Genomic DNA, 7245 nt, shown 5'->3' with positions numbered 1-7245 from the left:
ATCATGTACACCAACTGTTATGGCATCACTGTGGTTTTTCCCTTAATTCTGCAAATAATTATCCATAGTCATCTTCCTCTCCTTCATCACATATACTCTTCATTTAACTAAACCAATATTTCAACCCATATGAAAATTAAAATACCTCGAAAATTTGTTGATGGTATATATATATAATATTCATGATTTTTTTATAAACCATGTGCATACACCATTTCATACATTACCATCATTACAATCAGTGAATAAAGCTATGCATTCTTAAACCCACACATGGTTTTATGAAATCATATATCACCCACTCAAAACTATGTGCAACAACTCACCATTTATCATTTAACATTTATTCTAACTCATATATTTTTCTCATTCCTTAACCATTTATCCTCTATCTTCATAAAAGCCACCATGCTTTACAACATCAATTTACCTTTACCATTTACTTTCACCTTTACCTTTACTATTTACTTTCACCTTTAATACAACACCTTTAACTTGGTGAGATAGCTCTCTTCCTCACTGAATTCACAATTCCAGAGACTACCTGAATTACAGGCCATTGATTGATCGATTGAGGAGTAGGAGGAAGCAAGAAATGTCAGGGCAAGGGCAACACCTGAATGTGGTGCCTATGGTGACGATGCTAGGCGTGATGAAGGCATGCCTGGTGGGGGCAACGCGTGGCCACACCCTCTTGAAGAAGAAGAGCGATGCCCTCACAATGCAGTTCCGACAGATTCTGAAGCGCACCGTGGCCATGAAGGAGTCTATGGGCAAGATCATGAAGGCCTCGGCATTCGCCCTCACGGAGGCCAAGTACACCGAGGGGGAAAACATCAAGCACATCGTCAGGGAGAATGTGGACTCTGCCACGATCAGGGTCAGGGCCAAGCAGGACAACGTGGTCGGCGTCAAACTCCCCAAATTTGAGTACTTTTCGGAGGCGGGCAGTGGCGGGGAAGGATCCACAGGAAGGAGCAACGTTCTAACCGGCCTCGCCCATGGCGGGCAACAAGTACAGCTCTGCCGATCTGCTTACATAAAATCCATCGAGGTTTTGGTAAAGTTGGCCTCGTTGCAGACCTCGTTTCTGACACTGGACGAGGCCATCAAGGCCACAAATCACAAGGTCAATGCGCTCGAGAACATGGTCAAGCCCAGATTGGAGAATACCATCAGTTATATCAAGGGGGAGCTTGACGAGTTGGAGAGAGAGGATTTCTTCAGGCTGAAAATAATCAGAGTTATAAGAAGAGGGATCTCGAGAGACATATGTAGAGTGCCAAGGATTTTGCTGAAGAGCAGGTTTTGGAGAATTTTGCGCTTCAGAAGGGGATTTCGATGGGTGACGCACACAATCTGTTGTCTATGGGAAATGAAAAGGATGAGGATATTATTTTCTAGAGAGGGAACGAAACACAACTATCGATCTACTATCTAAAGAAGTTGCGGTCAGGCCTCTTGGCACTTGGCTAATTTGGGAATAGAGGGATGGTACTCATTACCAGTTTTACCATCAACCGTTTATGGACATCACAGACTAAATGGCTCATCTGGAGCCTGGTTTTTTGCATTTTCTACCATTTGTAAATATTTCATGCTTTTAAATTATCAGATGTATATATAGCAGACATACACTCTCTATGTAGAGTTATTTTGTTTATTTTTGTTGAACTTCTTCATAGAACAGTGCCTCCCTGCATGGATACAAGGCACTAATTTTTGTTAAATTGGATACTCCTATTTGCGACAGGCACTCTGCCTCACATACAACATATGCACTTTGCATATACAACATGTAATTTTCCTTCACATAATGAAAATTACGATTTTTCCAAGGGAAAAAAACACCTTTACCTTTACTATTTTATTTTTATCTTCACCTTTACTATTCACTTTCAAACTCATAAATATTTCCCATAATGAAAAAAAAGGGAAATTTTAAATGATTTTGAAGCCATCACGAAAAAAACCACTCAACTCACTTTGAAAAAATCACTCGACTCACTTTCACGTCCACATTTAAAAGAGAAATAATTCTGGAAATTGAGCAGGCAGTCAATTCCATCTTCTTTAATGATTTTCACTCCAGATCCTAGGTCTTCCAATATTATTAATGCATGTCTATATAGGATCCACGTTGGTTGGCTTCAGGCATCGATCCTTCCATAAAATCGTTGGTACCCAATCATACTTTTTCAACTAGCTCTTTCCCTGAAGAATGGTCAACAAATTAATTTTAAAATTAACAAATTTATTCTACAATTTTTCTTTTTGTGCGCAATTGAGCTGATTCGATTCAATCTCCTATGGTGAATCATTTGCTGCCACTTCAAGACCTTCGTGCAAGAATTGTGTCTGCTAAAAAAAATTGTGGTTGAATCAACATTGGCATTTCGATCTCCATCCTTCATGTATGTGCATAAGGATGGTACAATTTCATTTCTTCACAATTTTGCAACAACGTGAGTCTTATCCCAATTTCTCACAAAATAACTCATGTTGCTTTGTTTTGTTGTGCTCCCATTAGAACCCTCACTTCTATTAAAGAAAACCACAATCTGCAGTCCAACAGATCCTCATTCTCCATCAAATTTGTCGACTCTCATTTATCCAAATCCCTCATCCTCTTGCTCTCTCTACAACGACATTGGAATTCTTCGTGAATGCGTGTCTGAACCTTTGAATCTAGAGTTCCTCCAAACCAAGACTTCTACTTGTAGACTTCCACATGTATTTTATTTCCTCAGCCACACTTTTACACAACATTCCATGCTAATGCATAGATCCACAATTAATAGACCACGTCTCCATGCATAGGTCCACACATAGATTCATGACAGGGCTCTGCCAAACTCGAAATTATTTTCCATGCTTTCACAAAAGAGCTCTTATTAGCATACATATCTGGGCTCTGATACCAAAATGATGGAGCAAAACATAGGGGCTTATAAATTAAAAATTAATGCAACATAATTATGAAAACCACACAATAAGAATGCACATAAAATCTCATAATAATTAATTAATTAATAAAATATTTACAAGAGAATCCTTCCCTACTCATTGACCTCTTATTCTTCTCTCACTAACTCACTTCTACACTTACATGCATCATGAGCTCACCTAGATAATACAAGTGGATCTGAACCCAAAGTAGGTTCTAGATCCTAAACTAACTCCCACAATATCTCTCATGATCCATAAAAACTCTCACCTAATCCCTTATCTCTAGATAAGATCTAACTAACCCACAAATCTCTCAACTCTTCCAAAATACTCTCGAACCTTCTCCTATTTACAATAATTCTCATTCTCTCCTAAAACTATAGGAAAATACAATAAATAATTAAATCCTAACTTAAGAAACTAACTCCCTTAGTAAACATTTGACCCTAGGTTAGATGCTTCTGCATCAGATAGCTTGGGTTTGGGACCCTAGTGCGGAAGGGTGGTCGGATGTAGCTTGGAGCAAGTGGATGTAGCATGGCTCTGTGGTCGTTGCATTCTAATCGAGCTCAAGAGCTTTTGTGGTTGGGGTAAGTGGCAGTGTTCTTACTTCCTTCTTCTAGTGTTCCGTTGCTAGTGGGGAGTGTTTTGTCGCCTCAATTTTCCAACATTATTTTATGTCTGTGTGGGCGTTTCTGGTGGAAGAGTTGGGAATTGTGGGGGTTTACTAAATTATGTATCTTTTGTTTAATTCTAGAGAGAATTGCTTAGAGTAAGTCAGAGGATGCATTATGAGGTGTGCCAGGTGGATGGGTGAATCCGGTGCACAACCCTTTGGTGGTGTTAGCCCTTGGACTCTAGGAGAATTGTTGGACTCAGGTAGCACCTTCTCTGGGTTGATTCTGGCCTCATTTCATTAGTTAAAGGAATCCCCCACTTTGTCTCAGTGGGATTTTGGTTCTTGAAGGTTATGATTTCCTGGGGAAAAGGTGGTCTAAATTGCGTGGAAGAGTAGTTGTTGGAGTCATGCTCCAGCAACGGGGGCTTTCCAAACATGGAGGGGCTCCCCATGGTGAAGGGATAGGACGAGATAGGAGGGATGAAGTGGGTGAGGAAGGGGGTCCGAAGGTGATCTTGGATGGAGATTTGGCCCATGAAAATGTCCTAGCTCCTGGCCCCATGCATGAACCTCCCTCATTGGAGTCCATTGCTAGACAAATTCATGGTGTCATAGCAAGCTTGTAGAGATGCAACAAGAGGGACATGATGATAGGAAAAAAATTATAGTCTTCATGAATTATCTATAGCATAACTAGTGGGTTATGCTGGAAAGATTTGACTCAGTCCGTAGAAGACAACAACGCATCACAAGGAGACTCGATCAGATGGAAGGTCGTATGGTGAATCTGGAGTTTCATGCCTACAAGGGGCCAGGTCCTCATGTTCTTCACCAAGCTGGGCAGCCCCCGAATCAACCCCATATTTTTTAATGCAAATAATTCAAGTATGTATTATCCATATTTTTTTACATTTAGATGTATCTGAGTCGCAACGATGTTGTAGTTTTTGTTTGTCTCTCCTGGCCAACAAATCTAGTCAGAGTGAGGTTAGGAGAGAAGGGAGTCTATTGAAAATCAAATGTAATTTTTTTACTACATCCACTATCAGGTTCCAGTTCCTCATTATCAAGTTATTTGCATTTACATAGTGTCTTCTAGGTCTCTTACCTAATTGGCTCTACCTCCATGGAGCAAGTAATTTTTGGATTGCAGATGGAAGATTTTTTTTTATTATTATTTGGAAGGAGTTGAACCCTTCTTGAAAGAATACTTTAGGGTTTCACTGTTGAAAAAAATTATGTTGTGTGATTTTTTTTAGAGGGAAAGGGCTTTGATTGTGAGAAACATAGTTGCATTTTCAAGTTCTTCTCCTTTGAACAGTTCTTAGGGTTATATATATACATTCACAATGCAATGCAAGTATTTGTACGCTTTTTCTTTGGAGGAATCAATGATTCTTGTAGCTAACAGTGGTTGTTGTCTTTCCTTTCTTTCTAGAGAACTGGCAGTATAAACTATGTTGTAAAAACATTCTTTGATGCATAAATGACCACTAAATGCTCCTATGGATAATCCTGTTTATCTTCGATTCATAGTTATGGTTTTCTTGTTACATAATCTTAGATTATATCTATATATATATATCTTTGATGAGACAATAAGATATCAATGTGATAAATCTCTTATCTGTGAAAGCATTATTCTTCCTTATTTTCTTGTTGTCTTAGAAAAAAATAAAGATTGTATTTATGCATGCAATTCAATGATCAAAAGGATATTTTCTCTTTTTATGTGGTTTGTTCGTTCAAGGTTCATTAGCAATTGTATTTAGCAAAAAAAATAAAATTTCTTTCCATTAAAAAGGAACCAAGTGCATTTCTCTTTCTGCAAACCTAGAAAAACTTTTCCATAACTTTTACTTTTCCTCCTAGTTATAAATTCAATAGTTTTACACTCCAGCTCAGGGATTGTGCTAACCAATTGGCTACAGGTTGACAAGAAAGTGCTAACCCTTCATTGTTGTGTGTATATATATATATATATATATATCTTCCTTTTGATTCAAAGAAGAAATATATATTGTTGCACTAATTATTAATCACCCAGCTACTGGTTAAAACATACAAATAGATTCTCACTTAACAACTCCAATTGCCGAATTTTACGTGCAAATAGGTCAACTTCTCCTTGACCATTTACACATATTTTATTGTAACTTATAAGTTTCCATTGTTTTTCTTTCCTGCACTTTCCTCTTCAAGTCAGAAATCATGCATCACAATTACAACATTTGCCAGAACCATATACATATACAATATTTAAGTTTTTTTTTGCATTATAAACAAAACTCATATCCATAACTATATTTTATTTCCATTTTTATGCTAGGGTAACAATACTTACCTCAATTTGCACAAAACATAGGTCAAGCCTCCTCAGGCCTCCCAACCATTAATTGGATGATTATCCAATTCCCTAGAGCTTAATCCTTTCACAACTAGACAACATCACCTTTATAGGTCACGAACTCTTTATATCAACCCCAAGCATCACTCTGCTTCAACAGGGGATCTACACCAATATTTATCACCCACTGGTGGTTTACAGTCATTGTCTTTCTCCCCCACAGTGATGTAAAATATGACAGTAGTATAGTTCAGTGGAATCTATCTTCAACCATTAACTTTCCAAAACTCTCAAATCAATTCCTTACTGGTTCAATGACATCTCTCTCCAGCCACCCTTTCAGTCCCGTTCTCTTTTTTTTCATCAAGAAGAAGACCCTCGTTTTTGGAATTGTTTCCTTTTGTTATCTTTCCTCTTCCTGGAAAGTAACTAACTTCTTCTTCTTTTTTAACTTTCCTCTGACTATAAAAGGATTGTTAACTCCTCTTAGTGGCCTTGGCACATTCCTTGTGATTCTACCTATTTTTTCATGTCATATTCATTTTTAAAAAATTAAATTATGTGCACATACATAATTTATAATATAAACATATAACTGGTTATATTTTAACTAATCAACCAAAATGCATAATTCCTACACTTAAGTTATTCAATAAGTTCAACTTAAGTTATAAGGTTTCTAAGTCATTTCACCAGAGGTGTTACATCTTGCTCCATAGAGGTAGAGTTGATTAGGTAAGAGACCTGTAAGACAATATGTAACTGCAAATAACTTGATAATGAGGAACTAGAACCTGGTAGCGGATGTAGTTGTAATAGTAGACCTAAAGAACAACTTACCCTTAAACTCCACGAAGAAATGGAGTACCTGTGTTGGGTGGGTAACTAGTAAATGAAAAATTAAGAGTATGAGTATTTGTAGAAAAAGAAAAAATATATATAATAACTTAATGTATGAGAACCCCAATGAAGGGAAAAGTAAAACAATGGAAACTTAAGCAATTCAAACCCCCATAATGAGGGGAAATTTCTACATGCGAACAAGACAATAAGAATAACCTCCATGTTGACATCGTTCTTGCTTACTAGTCTAGGAACAAAAAAAAAAAAATTGAAATTGTCAGGAATAATTTATCCAGAGAGCTCGTCCTAGGCATGGAGAACATAAAACGATCAAGGCACAAAGTTATTTCCAGACTATCTTATGTTAAATATCCCTTCTTTTTCCAGACAACGTCGTGGAGAGTAGCTGAAAACAAAGGCATAGTATAAACCTGTTAGGGAAAAATACCAACATCTAGGAGGTTAGCAATCATATTATGGGTAAGAT

The 7245-nt window shown here is 37.4% G+C and overlaps 1 pseudogene; it reads left to right on the top strand.

Moving 5' to 3' along the window:
- Positions 1 to 532: 532 nt before the first annotated feature.
- Positions 533 to 1829, top strand: LOC149140805 (V-type proton ATPase subunit D pseudogene; annotated as a pseudogene).
- Positions 1830 to 7245: the final 5416 nt, after the last annotated feature.

Source organism: Pinus tabuliformis, chromosome X (genome assembly GCF_031772625.1).
Source record: "Pinus tabuliformis cultivar Carrire ecotype Pingquan chromosome X, CPIR1, whole genome shotgun sequence".
Taxonomy (NCBI): Eukaryota; Viridiplantae; Streptophyta; class Pinopsida; order Pinales; family Pinaceae; genus Pinus; species Pinus tabuliformis.
The sequence above is the reverse complement of the archived record's forward strand: the minus strand, read 5'-3'. Positions and strand labels throughout refer to the sequence as shown.